The following is a 15449-nucleotide window of genomic DNA, read 5'->3' on the forward strand; positions in this document are numbered from 1 at the left end:
AATTGCGAAACGAAGCTCATGGTTAGCCTGAAAAACACGCAGTAAAAATAATTTCCGCTGAGGACAGGATTCGAACCTGCGCGGGTAGAACCCATTGGATTTCAAGTCCAACTCCTTAACCACTCGGACACCTCAGCTGTACGAAACCACCATGAATTCGACAACTCTTCGACACTATTTGTTTAGGTGTATCCTACATTTTGTGTAGGAACATTCGTTATTTTAAAAAAATAACACCTGCACTGTGATCTATTTATAAGTAGTGAAAACAGACGTATTACAAAATTGTTGTAATATGATTTTAAAAAATACTTAGGTCGATGTATAAAATTGATGTATCAAATTTTGTTCCATGCGCACGGTAATTAAGCTTGAAGTTCGGGTTCTGGTGGGTTTTTATCTCAGTTAAGGTTAGATATCAAGGTTTGGTGTGGTGAAATAATAATATAAACGGAGCCCGTCTCCGTAAAAATCTAATTCATTATGTCAACAATACTTCTAGATTTTTATATCTAGTAGGTTTACTGTGTAGTAAAGTAGTGTTATAGTGTAGCTACAAATAGTGTTTTTAATATAACACACGGTGCTGTGTCATCAGTTTTTTAGAACTTGGCTGATACGCTGCCACGTGTAGATTCCACCAGGTCATTTCCGATAGGTACCCAATAATTCAAGTCTCGCAAAAATAACTATTATTCGAAATATAGTGACGACTACAATGTTAAGTTCAGTAGGTAATACCTAAAACAAAAGATTGTATCTACAATGTAGGGATTATTCTAGATTGAATACGTTTAAATTCGATAAAATGCTAAATGCGCACAGCGCACATGCGCACGCGACAACTGTTACGATTTATTTCGATGACGTCTGCACATTTATTTATTCGCTGTGTGGTCAACACAATTGTATTACAAATAATTGAACAATTATTGAGTAATAGGTCACAGACTTACACCGTTGAAAGGATATAATTAAATAAATATTTTTCGTAACGATCACCTACATACCTAGTCTAGGTATGTGAAGTCTGCCATCCTAAATGACCGCTGCTCACGGGCAAGTATCCGTAGCCAGATTTTAAAGGACCGTTCATATTTTCTCATTCACAGAATATAATAACGCTAAGGAATAGCGCTCTCCCCGTTATGTATTTAGTGTAAGTATGCTCCAGGTCTCTGACTACATATATGGAAAGCCTAGTTATGGGGAGAGATCCATGCCCAGCACTGGGACATACATTAAAGGGGACATTACATTGAATGACGAATAACTGTATACGAATTTGACAAAATAGTACCTAAAGTACCTTTAGCTCTGTCTTTGTCACTTTGTCTGATTGGTTCCATTCAAAATTAGTGCATTGTTAGAGGCAGGTACAATAGAGTGTTTTTTTACCAATTCTACTGATTTTAAAACAATGGAGGTTTAATTAAATTTTATTTAAGCTAGTTTATGCATTTATGTACCTTCTCTCACTCTGAATACTCTACATCGACTTTATACCTTGTAATCAATGATATATCGCATCTATGATTATTCAGATATTTTGATTTAAATTTCAGCTGTGAAAACAATAAATCTTAAGATTTATAGCTTGAATAATATTAAATTAAGCCTTAAGTTAAGGAGTTGCACTTGAAATCCAAAGGATTCTATCCGCGCAGGTTCGAATCCTGTCCTTAGCGACTACATTAAAGGAAGCATAATAGATATATATCTTTTTGTATTTGCTAATATTTACACAAAGCACAGCGAATAGTATCGAAACATTTCACCATCTCCGCCACAGCTGAGGTGTCCGAGTGGTTAAGGAGTTGGACTTGAAATCCAATGGGTTCTACCCGCGCAGGTTCGAATCCTGTCCTCAGCGATCCTCTTTTTTTATCTTTTTTAAAGTAGACTTATTTACTAGATGTATTTTATTAAATTATATGTAATACATCTAGGCTGCGTATACTTTGTATCCTTTCAAAGGATTTGGTATTAACAAATCTTAAAAATAAAGTACATGGAAGTCTATCTTTAATTACAAAATAATATTTTTTATTCCAAATAACACTTACTTCGTATTACGAGTTTGTAGGTATATCAAGTTTTATTTTTTTGACAGTCTGCACGATACGTAGATAAAAAATTGTTCTTTTCATTGCTAGCAAATGTTTATTTCAAATAATACCTATATTCTGAAAAGACTTATTCGCAATGATCATAGATTAGTAAAGATTACTCACTCCTAACAAGAAAATGTAACCAGTTTTGACAATTGAAAATACGCCGCGCTGGAAAGTTAATACGGGTGTTATGGTGCTCTGCGCGACCCTGCTCGTCTGCTGCAGGGTGTCCAGTTTTTACGCGGGGTCTTAGATATGCATATGTTTTGTTTTCCAAATTGGTTCAGTAGTTTTCAGGATTACATCACATGTTGCACCTTAGACGGCTAAACTATTTCTTTTTATTTAGGCAAGTCAATATGAATTAGACAATGGCAGTCATTTCTTACATTACGGACATATATTTTTGTTTATTTGTAAAGTTATAGGTATAGGTTTAGTAATTAATGCTGCTATGTAATTAATGTAAATTATAATTGAATTTTATAGCAATTTTCCTACTTATTTATTAATTTTACTCAGAAACGTAGCCTATAAATAAATGTTGTAGATATTACATCGAGACCAGGCAAGATTGAAGGTCGGTCCTTTCCGGGAAACGCTTCGTGTGGGGCCCACGCAATCGCTGCTTCAAGGAAATCTTCGGGGTCCACCTCATCTCGCGGTGTCAAATTTATAGCTATTTACCGTATTTTTAGAAAGTTATGTTATAGCAATATTATTCTAAGAACCACGATATATGTTTAATATGTCCTGTTTTCATTCTGAATAACAATTACATGTGCGTTGGTAGCGACCTAGTTAGTACCTACCATTTATAGCTATGTAGATGATAGTACGGGGGGTGGTTTCATGGTACTCATGGAGGAGAGCAGTATCCGTCCTTAAAGTTCGACCAATCTGTAAGTTGCCTATAGAGATAACCTTGCGACGACATAATTTACTACGTACATTACTTAGATACTATTTGATTTTCTACTAGCCAATATGTTTCCAAAAAGCTAAGCGTAAATAATAACTTTAACTTTTAAAGTCCTTAACATCTTCGTTAACAATTGCCAATCGATATAGGTAAAACCTCAATCATTTGGCAGGACATATAATGAAAGTTTTAAGAACCTAAAGCAACTCTCAACCGCCTCACTAAATACCAAATGATATTCTGTCCTCATCAGACGGTATTTCGGAGGTTCTTCGTGAGTAACATTAAACGTTCTTTTTTCCTGCAGAGGATAATGCGTAATGGGGATTTCCAAGCAGGTGCTAAGAAACTGAACTTCCCATCGAAGAATGAATTGTATTGATATATTCTATGATGTTGTGAATGTCCAATGGGAATAAATTATCATTTCATCAACTTAAATATTATTAAAAAGCGCCAAAATATTATTTTCATAATTCACGGCAAGTAAAGTTGTTTCTAGTAAAATAGACGCTGAGGACAGGATTCGAACCTGCGCGGGTAGAACCCATTGGATTTCAAGTCCAACTCCTTAACCACTCGGACACCTCAGCTGTGGCGGAGATGGTGAAATGTTTCGATACGATCCACTGTGTTTTGTGTAAATATTAGAAAATACAAAAATGTACATTTTTTTAATATGTATATTATGCTTCCTTTAAAAATGAAGTCGCTGAGGACAGGATTCGAACCTGCGCGGGTAGAACCCATTGGATTTCAAGTCCAACTCCTTAACCACTCGGACACCTCAGCTGTGGCGGAGATGGTGAAATGTTTCGATACGATCCAGTGTGTTTTGTGTAAATATTAGAAAATACAAAAATGTACATTTTTTAATATGTATATTATGCTTCCTTTAAAAATGAAGTCGCTGAGGACAGGATTCGAACCTGCGCGGGTAGAACCCATTGGATTTCAAGTCCAACTCCTTAACCACTCGGACACCTCAGCTGTGAATAATAGTTTGTAATGTTCAGTGGTTTTGAGGTTACGGGCAAATATGAGTGAAACCCAGTTGCGACTGAGAGTTATTTATTCAAGTGTAGAACAATTTTATAACCAATGACTTTTATGGGTACCTAAGTAAATTTTAGTAAAAGAAAATTGAGAGTCTATTTTATTTAGCTAAAAATTGAGAATGTATGAGATAACAATAACAATATGAGAAAAGCGATTTTACCCATTAATTGTTTTATTACTTTTCAATTTAACCTAAAAAAAATAAGCACCTAATGATTACAAAATAAGTCTAAAATACATCTTAATTAGGTAAAGGTTCCTTTTTTCTTGAACTTTTAGTAGAAAACCTTTAATTAATTTTAGAGCAAAATGTCACATATTATGAAGTGCTGCTTTAGATTTAATTACTGGATTATAAATTAAACTTAAATAAAACACTATTTTTCCGCACAAAGCTCAAGCTCCACATAACATAACGTTCCTCTTAATATTTTCTGACTAGTATATTGCCCAACGAAGTTGGGTGTGAGGTCGAATTTTTCTTCTACTCGCCCTTAAACAATTTATAGTAAAGTAAACCTTAGTTAAATAACACAGCGTTGTATTTGGATTACATGAGTGTCGGATTGAGAGAAGTAGGTTAAGTGTAAGTTATTTTTTACGGAACTCCGAGCGTCTGCTTCAAGCCGTTTCAGTTGAATTGAATGGAGGACGAGTGTGAGTGCCGGCCATTAATTTGAGTACGTTTCTGGGAAGTAATATAATATAGGAACACTTAATTATAATAATACTTAAAAATAATGATAACTTCAAAACAGATATTTAACGCTACGCCGCGTGCCGCCCTGCTACGCAGAAAGTATAACCTTAATAATAAATACCAAATCTTAACACTAAACGTATTTATTGTGAGTCTAGACAATAGTGTTGTAGGTACTCAAAGCAACTGATATTACCAAGCAACATGACTATATTTATTGTGTAGAAAGGATTCGTAAAAAATCTGTCTCATATTCAAATACAATCACTTTACAATACACGTTATTTAGTCGTAGGGAGTATTCAGACCGTCATTGAAAACATTTGTAACTTATTGAAAGTACCAATTTAAAGCGAATCTCGCTGGTTCAACATTACCATTAATCCTATCCTTTTTTACAATTCTTTCGACAGACCATTAACCCTTCTTTGTAATCTCAGCAAAAATCGGGGAATTACTTATTTGTGCTAGGTTGGCAAATTTTGTCTGACAAATGCTTTATGTACAGTTGGTTGGAAATTTTCATATTCCGTATTTGTTTATTTACTTTATACTCTTTATTTGTGAACGTTCAATGTAAATATATACAAGTTATTAATAATTATATTTTGGCTGCGTTTAAGTAGAATACATAACTTTATAAGACTTGTTTAATAATTATATATTTAAAGTTAATTGTATCAGGCGTTACTTTGCGGAAATCCATGCTATTAAGTTAAGATTAAAACTACTTCGCAACAATCCGCTACAAATATGTATGATGGTATATATTTTACATACTGCATGGTTTAAAATATATACCATCATACATATTTGTAGCGGATTGTTGCGAAGTAGTTTTAATCTTAACTTAATTATATATTGATTAATAACATTATTAAATATAACTCATCCATATAAAGTAGAGTTCGAGCGTTAATTAGTGTGTCGTCAACATTTAAAGGATAATTTTGGATTCCTACTCTGAATCTGGGTGTTTCTATATGTATCTATGGCATGTGATGTCACAAAGAATGCTTACGGGATTAAGATGGTATAAAGCGTCATTTTAAATGTATAAATTTTATTTTCCTGACTTGTTATGTGAACCTATAACTTAAATGTAAAATTCTATTAGCCGAGTGTACTATAATTCTAGAAGCGCATTCGGCAGTTGACCCCGCGGCATTTTGTCAAAAAGCAATAAATTGTTATTTGATACTCACGAACACTTGTTTGCGATAAGCTATTATTGCCTTTTTTATACACTAATGTGAATATAATCAGCGATAACTCATGCGATTATGGAAATTGGTTGTATCTACTTATTGCACATGATAAATCAATGTTTATGATATAATCAATATACAGTTTATAACAAATAACAATGTTTAAAGGAAGAGATTGGGTACTGATAGGTTCACAATTTATTTTCGGTGTCGCACGAGCTAAAAAACAAAAAAAGACTACAAAGTGAATATTATAAAAAACAATCCGCTATAATATTATTTATGGAATGATAACTTCTCATTATTCTTCCCTTCAGTCCCTTCAAACCAGAAGAGAGTAGCACTTAACATTGCTGTTTTTAAAACGAAATATGTGGGGCGGTGGTGCATCTAGAGTCGAACCACAAAAGGCTTTCTGCAACCTTCAATAAATACTTGTATATTGTATATAATTAGATATTGAAACATAGAGACGGAACAAAATTTAATATACGATGTCACATCGCAATAATAATCGTAGGTCTAAGTCTGGACTTTTTTATGCTAGTCGATCCTCGTGTGCATAAACATTCGCGATTATGGATTGAATTGATAAAATTAATAATATTTTCAGAATACAAAGTAGCTTATGAAATAATATATAATTATTAGAGGGACTTATATTGTACGCTACCTTATATTTTCTCTCTAAATTTAATAAAGATAATCTAAGAATTGTCGTGTAATAACTATAAGTATAGTACCTATAGTAAGTAACTTATAAGTCACAGACAGACACTTTCAAAACTAGATTTTGGTCTTAGTTTTTGCAAAATATATATTTAAGCTAAGAAAATTAAGTGGTCGTATTGTTTTATTTTGACCTTTCTTTTATAAATACACATCGATGGATGGAATATTCCAGTGAAGTTTGTTTTTCTGCCCTGAGTGGGGGCGCCGGGTGGCGGAGGCTGGGCGGATCGATAAGGGAGCTGTTATCAATGTTTATAAATACTATAGGCGATTTGTATGAGATGAGTGGGGTGAGTTATTTGAAATGCAATGTTTTGTTTTATGTCCTGTGGTTTAGGCAGGGTATAGAGATACTGAGCGTGTAATTAATGTTTTTCAAAGGGAGATTTCCTAACATAATTATAACTGTATGCGAATATTCAGGAAGTGAACGTGAATATAAAAGAGTGTAGAATTATCTCTCAATGTTGTGTAGAAATTATAATGGACAGTGGAATAAACACAGCAATTTTAAGAACTTAACACCAAAATCGGAAGGTAGATGTCAGTGACGTGAAATAAAGAAGGTTGGTAGAGAGATCATAAATTCAATTCAAATAAATGATAAAAGTAATATAAATACGATCACACAATAAGTTTAAGTCACAAGAGGATAAGTGAAAACTGTTTTTGATGAGAGATGAGATCGTTAGTCGGGCATGAAATTATGATAACGAAGTTCTTTAGGGAAATATTGCAATTCAAGTGATGCTGTAATCTTTGATTCGCGAATCATTTGGCTTATTTCGTATTTGGTAAGCTAGGCCGTTATGTCACTGGCTGTTGATAACAACCTGGCCATTAGCATCAGACGGGAGGCTGCTAAGTACCCGCCACGTAATGTCTTCGCGCAGACCTTAACCTACGCCTTCTTATTATGTAACTTAGACTATAGTGAAAAATTACTTTGCGAAATACTAGAACAATTTGCGATAATTTCTACAGATCATTATCTTATATATAAAATTCTCGTGTCACAATGTTAGTTACCGTACTCCTCCGAAACGGCTTTACCGATTTTCACCAAATTTTATATGCATATTCAGTAGATCTGAGAATCGGCTACTATCTATTTTTCATGCCCCAAGTGATAAGGGTTGTTCACCCTTAACATTTTTTTATCTATATGGCAACACAACGTTTTCCGGGTCAGCTTGTTTATCAATAATATGTTAATGGCTGGGCAGATATGTTTTATACTATTGTTTGCGATAAGCTCACTTTGGACTTTTAAGGGTTGGCAGTAGGTATACGCCTTCAGAGTTTTCAATTTAAGCTATAATATATAATATCTTGTGAACCAGACGGGCCGCGACACATAAAGTTGAAATAAGATTAGTTATTATATAAAAAGAAACACATCTTGTAATTGTTTATGTGAGATTAATTTTGATATAGAAAAGAAGACACCAACAATGACTCATTATTATAATTTATAATTATAAGCATACGTAATGACGTCACAGGCGTGCACGCACGATCGCACCGCGCACGCGCATCGCCGCGGATTCCATCTATTGTTCGTGGTCGATCGTGCGTCAAGCGGCGGACGACACTGTGTCATCTGAACGATTTCTTGCACGACATTGTACACCCATGAATGACGTGTAACATTATTTGGTTATAGGTCAAATCACGTACCACTGGAATAAATCCCGTGCTTGATGACTAAAATAACCTGAATTAGGTAATGTAGAGACACTTTTTAAAGGTTTCATGTCTGATTTCAATCCGAAAAATCAAGGGTTGAATTTATAGTTTTCATTAATTTTCACTAGTAATTAAGTACGTTATGCAAATATCTTTTACAAATAGGTATATGTGTTTGTTGTCCAATTTTATGTTGTATTGAGAGATTTTAATCATATGTAGAGAAAAATAGGTAATCCTATAGGATCCGTTTCATACGCTAATATAGGTACAAAGCAGTATTTTTATAATATTGGTTAATTATTCATTGAATTAATTTAATTTAATGTAACATGCTGGTTTTAATTTCGTAGAAATCCATGCGGTATGTTCCTGTTGTACATTTTATTACTTTAGAAGAATTTGTCACAGTGTTGAATATGTGAGAAATGTTTATTTTAATGAAACTAGGCTATTTCACGTTTCAGCTCTTTTAAACAATTACATAGTAATCATTACTAGAAATTTAAGTGCGCAGGGTTGTCAATATTGATTATAGAATTAATTCGATTTACTTTAATTAAAAACTAAGACTATTAAACGGCCTTAATCCTCGGAACGATAACCTTAAACTATTAAATATACTAAATATGTCATATATGACATACATATATACATTGTCAACGTATGCCACAGTGTTTTGGATCTCCTGAATACTGTACTAGGTACTGGGTACTGGGTAGGACTGTGAAAGAAATACCTAATTTACAAAAGGACATCAATAAATAGTTCCATCCAAATGATTAATGTTTAAACAAATACATACATAATTTATATACAAACATACCAACACAATATGGCAAGTTATATAAAAACTTGTAACAATTACCAATTAGTCGCAGTCGCATGTGACAACCTCTGTACTGCGACCTTTGCGTTGCACAGCCATGACTCGCCATGCCATTGCATCGTTATGCAATTCTAATTTGCAAAACTATACATATAAGTAATAGCTTCGTAGTACATTACCTACTAACAATAGTATTGTTTTGAATATAAACTACACATCACGCAATGTATTTCATTTACGTGATTGTAGCTTAAAATTGAGTCAATTTAGTCGTTCAGTTAATTCACCACCTGATCCCACGTAATTTGACTCTCGGATAATCAAAATAGATTCGTTTGGCACGTGTAACATTATTGCCTAATTTCGGCTATTTTTGCTTTGTAGGAATTGCTTTATTGATTTTATTGTCAGGTCAATAAGAATAACAAAATTCTAGAGCAAGAATTTTGTATTTGACGACGATGGTGGCGTTATGCTGATGCTCGCTTTATGCCGTTAAATTATCTATACTAATATTATAAAGAGGAAAACTTTGTTTGTTTGTTTGTAATGAATAGGCTCAAAAACTACTGGACCGATTTTAATAATTCTTTCACCATTCGAAAGCTACAGTATCCACGAGTAACATAGGCTATATTTTATATGAAATATATTTGATACATAGATTTTGAGGCGGTATAAAGTTTGTCAGCTAGTATATTATAACTAGCTGATCCGGCAAACGTTGTGTTGCCATATAAATAAAAAAAATTAAGGGTGAACAACCCTTATCACTTAGGGGTATGAAAAATAGACAGTAGTCGATTCTCAGACCTACTGAATATGTATAAAAATTTTGGTGAAAATCGGTAAAGCCGTTTCGGAAGAGTACGGTAACTAACATTGTGACACGAATTGTGAATTCTATATATAAGATTTTAGCGTGTCTTATAAGTACCGGTCAAGCTTGTTCTGTCTTATAAAGAACAGTTAATCAGAATAATACATTTTTACTTTAATTAGAATTATATAGGATTATTATAAAACATATTATGAAGTTTTCACCCCCAAATTTAATTATTCCTCGTAATGTTTAAAATTATCGCACATGTTCATGAAAGTGACAGTTTATAAAACAGTCCAGTAAATATTATACACAAATGAACATAAATCTTAATATAAGATGACCACATGACATTTAAAGATGAAAGTATAACCTAAGCCATATATTTTTATAGCGGAGAACGTATTCGAAGCGGAAAATACGCTCGTACGAGCGAACCGACGCAGGCCGAGCGGCCACCTATCCAGTGGTACTCAAATATCGGTAGGATTTTGAATTACTGAGAAATGGAATGGGAACCTACACCTATTTCTGCCTAACAACAACAGTGTTAAGCGCTGCTGTGCTCTGCTTTGAAGGGTTGGTAAAAGAAACATGCTTTTTCGAGGCGATCCAGCTTTGTCCTCAGTTTGTGGCCCACCTCAGGTAGGAATATCTAATCCTATTTGGAATTGATTACAGACGTCCATGGGCGGCCATTTACCATTACGTGCACTGCATGCTCGTCTGCTACACCTATATTATAAAAAATGAGCTAGTGTTAAAATTGTATTTAAATGTTTGTTGATGTTTAAATTTGTGCTTATAAAATTTATGACATGTTTTTAGATAATCTCATTATAATAACTGTTTCACGTTCACAGAGATTGTAGGAATATGACACTTTACCGTAACTTAAGGCATATCATACAAAATTACTAAAATCTTGACAAAATATTTTATAAGATTTTTAATTGTAAAAGATTTGGTTAAAGTTACAGTCACAAAGACGCTCATGTCTTAGGAATATATATTATGTAATTACGTTAGTCTTGTAACAGGGGACTTTACAACTTTGAGAATGTGTGTCTAGACAGAAATCTACTGAGGCGTTCTATGTAGGGGCGGGCATATTTCATTATCGCTCGTTTGATGTAGTTTAAAAATATCATGCAGGTAAACTTCCATAAAATATCGCAGATACAATTTTTCGATCATGTTCATGGCGTCCACATTGCGTTTTTCATCTGCCAGGCATTTAACCACGAAAGTAAAAATATTTACGTTGTTATTAACTGATTATTCTTTGTCACGTTTGAACTATGAAATAATTAATTATATATTTTTAAGCATTATGATCTAGACAGCATTGTAGAAGGTTTATGTTGTGTAATGTTGAAAAGTACCGGTTCAGTAGTGGTCGCTATGTGGTCGAAAACACTGCGCAGGCGCAGGTTCGCGTGAGTAAGGGCCTCATTCGACACGTAGCATTATGTTGACGAAAAGGGTATATACCTATTGGATTGACTATTAGGTGTTTAATCGGATTTCAGACTGTTTGTATTTCCGTGTGCTGTAAATAATAGTAATCATTTGTTAAATAAATATATGTTAATAAAATTTCGAATAAAGTAAATATGTTTTATAAAGGAAAATTTCTACGATCAAAGAACGAAAAGTGGAACCTCATTGAATTACTCGTATTTTGTTTGCTTTATAATAAAATTTATTTTTATATGTAAACGAAAGGATACTCAGTTCTGACTTAATAAAATATTCAAATTAAAATATATTTATTTGCATCTAATATGCTTGTATACCCTAAATAAGGTTTACATATTTGTATTGTATTGTATTGTATAAGTCTGTGCGTACGAAGTCGCGGGCAACAGCTAGTATTATACTAAAAACTCGCCAACAAATTGAGTTCACGTGTCACCATTTCTTAGAAGAGTTTTGCACTTAGAAGAGGGTATTTACCATTTAACATACGTGGGAGAAGGCCTTCGGAGAATTAGCAGTATTTTGAGACATGATCCACTTTGAAGGACCAGTTACAAATTGTGCGTCATTATAAATAAGTTTACATTTACTTTTTAATAGAATAAAAACTAGTTCTGAGTCATTACTTATGTAATCGTTATGTATAATGCGTTGTAACTAATATCTGACGAATGCTACTCATGCAAATTCAAAAATGATGAACTACTTTCATATTTTTATTAAAGCAAGTAGGAAAGCTAAATTAGATTTTTGGGGTTACAGTGTCATCTATTCGTACTTGCGCTCTATCCGTTTAAGTTCCTATCAATCAAGCGGTGTAGAGTTTTTCGTAACAATAAATAATCACTCTTGTATATTTTCCATTAATACTCGTATTTTATAAAGTGCCTAATTTTCTGTATGTGACTATCACAGCCTGTTATACATCAGAATGACTGGTAAACTATGAATACCTCTTTCATATTAAGAATCATGTTCATCACTTGACTTGTAGCTGTGGCATTCTCCCTCGCTTCTATTGCACGTTTACCACCTCTATTTCTACGTTAGAAGTGCAGCGTAGGGCTGCTGAATTTTGATTTTTTTTATTTGATAGAAAAAGCACATGAACATGCCGTCCATATCATGGAGACTGGCCTCAGCCGCTGGCTACCACAGTAAGTAATGTCGCTGGCTACCGCTTAAGGCAGAAATAGGTTTAGCGCAATGTCTCCGGAGTCGAGGGGTTCTACTTACCGTACGTGGGGTATGGTAATGCGGTAATTAGGACATTAAAGCTGTTTCAGCGCATCTGTGGTTGCTCAGGAATAAAATTCCTCCGTCTTTTGTCGTGGAAGTTGTAGTAGCCGACTAATTACTGTGGTTATTAACTCGTACCCACCGAGAAGCTCGGTGACAACGGCAAAATACCCGCTTTTATTAGAATACGTATAGTTGTAAACTTTTACGAGCTGATCGATTGAAGTGTCATTTTATATCTGTAATTGGACACAAACAGGATTAAAGTGCATTGCACGCGATTGATACTTCAAAAAAAAGGGTAAGGTGTGTCAAGAAACCAGTGAGATTTGTTGTATAATAATGACATGTATGCAAAGCCGACTGGCGCCTGCACGGGCAATGTCGATTAAGTATAACGTGACAATTATGTAAGGCGACCACCGACCGTCGACGCACCGTTTAATCCAACCTGTAAGATCTAGGTATGCAAGTAATGTGACTCGCTTCATTCAATTAATCTTCTGTCTTCTTTCTAATTGAAAATCATTCATTCTATATTGAGACTTAAAGCTTACTGGCATTTTGGGTTATAAAGAAAGGATACAAAATTTTGCGTAATATTTTTTAAACTCTTGCACAATTTGAATGCACCTAAAAACTATAGTTGTAAGTGTAACAAAACCTCTTTTTAACACTCTTTTATTATTTATAATATAAGTTTAGAAATAAATGTAAATAAAAACTAACAATGATCCAACTGTTTAGTTTCACTTGTTTATTTGTTTGCGTATATCTGTTTATTTCTTTGTGCCTGATATTAAACATAATATATTTTGAAACAATACTACGTAGGTACTCGTAGATACATAAGTTGACGTCATTAACTCGGTAAAAATACTAGATTCTTAAGACCAGGGTGTGTAATGCGTATATGATGTATTAAATAATTTATATCGATGATTATCTTTATTTAATATATCTATTAAAATATTAGATATGGTTTAGAAATGAAAACTTATCTCCGTTTGTAATATAAGAGTTGAACTTTTGATCAATGAGAAAAATCGTTTCAGTAGTTGCAAGCAGTGCTCTGCTCAAATTTTACGTATTTACAAAATGATGTATGGATGTATGACTGCCACGGTATAAAGTTTACGATACTCTCGTTACAAGCCTTATAAATAAAAAATGTTATTGGTATTTTTAATATTATTGGGCCTAATAGTATAAGCCTTTACTTAATGGTAGTGAAAGAATTAAAATTGTAAAGTTATTGATTCTCTCTGCTCTAGCCAGCTCTATAACGATAGTGGCTAGTCACAGTTAAATTATCATAAGATATTGCACAACCAGACTGCGTTTTCTGTTACTGAGTATTGCGCACGCAATATTGTTCCGGATTTTTTTATTTGAATAGTAAGTAGGAATATCTCACGCAAGGAAGGTACAATCTTAGTGGTGCATACATAATAATAAAGGGTATTCATGTACTATACGGAATATGTCTAAGGTGTGATACTTTCAGGCACAACTGTGGACATGTGTCCATAGCTATGGGATTGGGTCAATAGCTGTGGCTGGTGGTTCTTTATATACTGCATATGTATCTAATGTAAATATGTATGGACGAGGTACCAGTCAGAACAAATATTAAGAAACAAGAAGTTTGTAACTTAATTTGTAAGGGGTGCGTAAAGAAGTGTTTCCTTAAATTAATTATCAATGAAAAGAAAACTAAATGAAATGTCATGAAATTTATTTTTTCGAATATTGAATAAAATACTATTATCTTATATATAAAATTCTCGTGTCACAATGTTAGTTACCGTACTCTTCCGAGACGGCTTTACCGATTTTCACCAAATTTTATATGTATATTCAGTAGGTCTGAGAATCGGTTACTATCTATTTTTCATACCCCTAAGTGATAAGGGTTAACATTACCCTTAACATTTTTTTATATATATGACAACATAACGTTTGCCGGATCAGCTAGTATTCATATAATATATGTCTTACTGTGACTTCTAATTTTTGGAATGTTTAATATTTAACTGTACATCTAATTTATAAAACATTACGGTTAATAGCTTTTTAATAAACAAACGTATTAAATAATTTTCCTGTTACCATTACATCGAATTACAACCGGCCATCAGTTACGGTATCTGCGATCTGTTATCAATTTCCTTATCTTCGTAAACACGCCCACGCCTCTGTCAATTAATTAAAGTACATACATCCATCATTATTTTGTTGTGTATTATTACCCACAGTAGTAGTGTAGTAGGATACCCACAGGGATTTAAAGGGAATACTGATTTTTAAAATGTAATCACATATCTAAAAAAATAAAATAAAAATAAAAATGATTTATTGCATCAAAAGTAGTACATTGTTTTGCAATATTGTTTGGTACCCTCTTTTGAGTACGTTAGTACCTGTAGTAGAGGGTCCCGCTCTTCCCTTATACAATACTAAGTACTATCTTAGTTTATTTTTATAAAAATCATGTAACAACCGAGTCCGCAGTGTAGCAGGTGCTTGATCCAGCCAAAGGATGTCAAAGTATTTGATGGGGACAAAGAAACAGTATAAGGAGAAATATAAATACGAGTAGCTAAGTTGAAAATCGGTGAAAAAAAAACCACACATTTCTGAAATTTTGCC

General features: G+C 33.5%; 5 non-coding genes across 5 annotated transcripts; 1 reads left to right on the top strand and 4 right to left on the bottom strand.

Moving 5' to 3' along the window:
- Window positions 1–55: 55 nt before the first annotated feature.
- On the bottom strand, window positions 56–137 carry TRNAS-UGA (transfer RNA serine (anticodon UGA)). Its single transcript has one exon. It is a non-coding gene; the product is annotated as a tRNA-Ser (tRNA).
- Window positions 138–1791: 1654 nt separating this feature from the next.
- TRNAS-UGA (transfer RNA serine (anticodon UGA)) lies at window positions 1792–1873 on the top strand. Its single transcript has one exon. It is a non-coding gene; the product is annotated as a tRNA-Ser (tRNA).
- Window positions 1874–3547: 1674 nt separating this feature from the next.
- Window positions 3548–3629, bottom strand: TRNAS-UGA (transfer RNA serine (anticodon UGA)). The gene has a single exon. It is a non-coding gene; the product is annotated as a tRNA-Ser (tRNA).
- A 117-nt stretch (window positions 3630–3746) lies between these two features.
- TRNAS-UGA (transfer RNA serine (anticodon UGA)) lies at window positions 3747–3828 on the bottom strand. The gene has a single exon. It is a non-coding gene; the product is annotated as a tRNA-Ser (tRNA).
- Window positions 3829–3944: 116 nt separating this feature from the next.
- TRNAS-UGA (transfer RNA serine (anticodon UGA)) lies at window positions 3945–4026 on the bottom strand. The gene has a single exon. It is a non-coding gene; the product is annotated as a tRNA-Ser (tRNA).
- Between the last annotated feature and the right edge of the window lie 11423 nt (window positions 4027–15449).

The sequence above is a fragment of the Epargyreus clarus genome, unplaced genomic scaffold (genome assembly GCF_041222505.1).
Source record: "Epargyreus clarus isolate Ecla_fem2 unplaced genomic scaffold, WU_Ecla_fem_2.2 ptg000026l, whole genome shotgun sequence".
Lineage (NCBI taxonomy): Eukaryota > Metazoa > Arthropoda > Insecta > Lepidoptera > Hesperiidae > Epargyreus > Epargyreus clarus.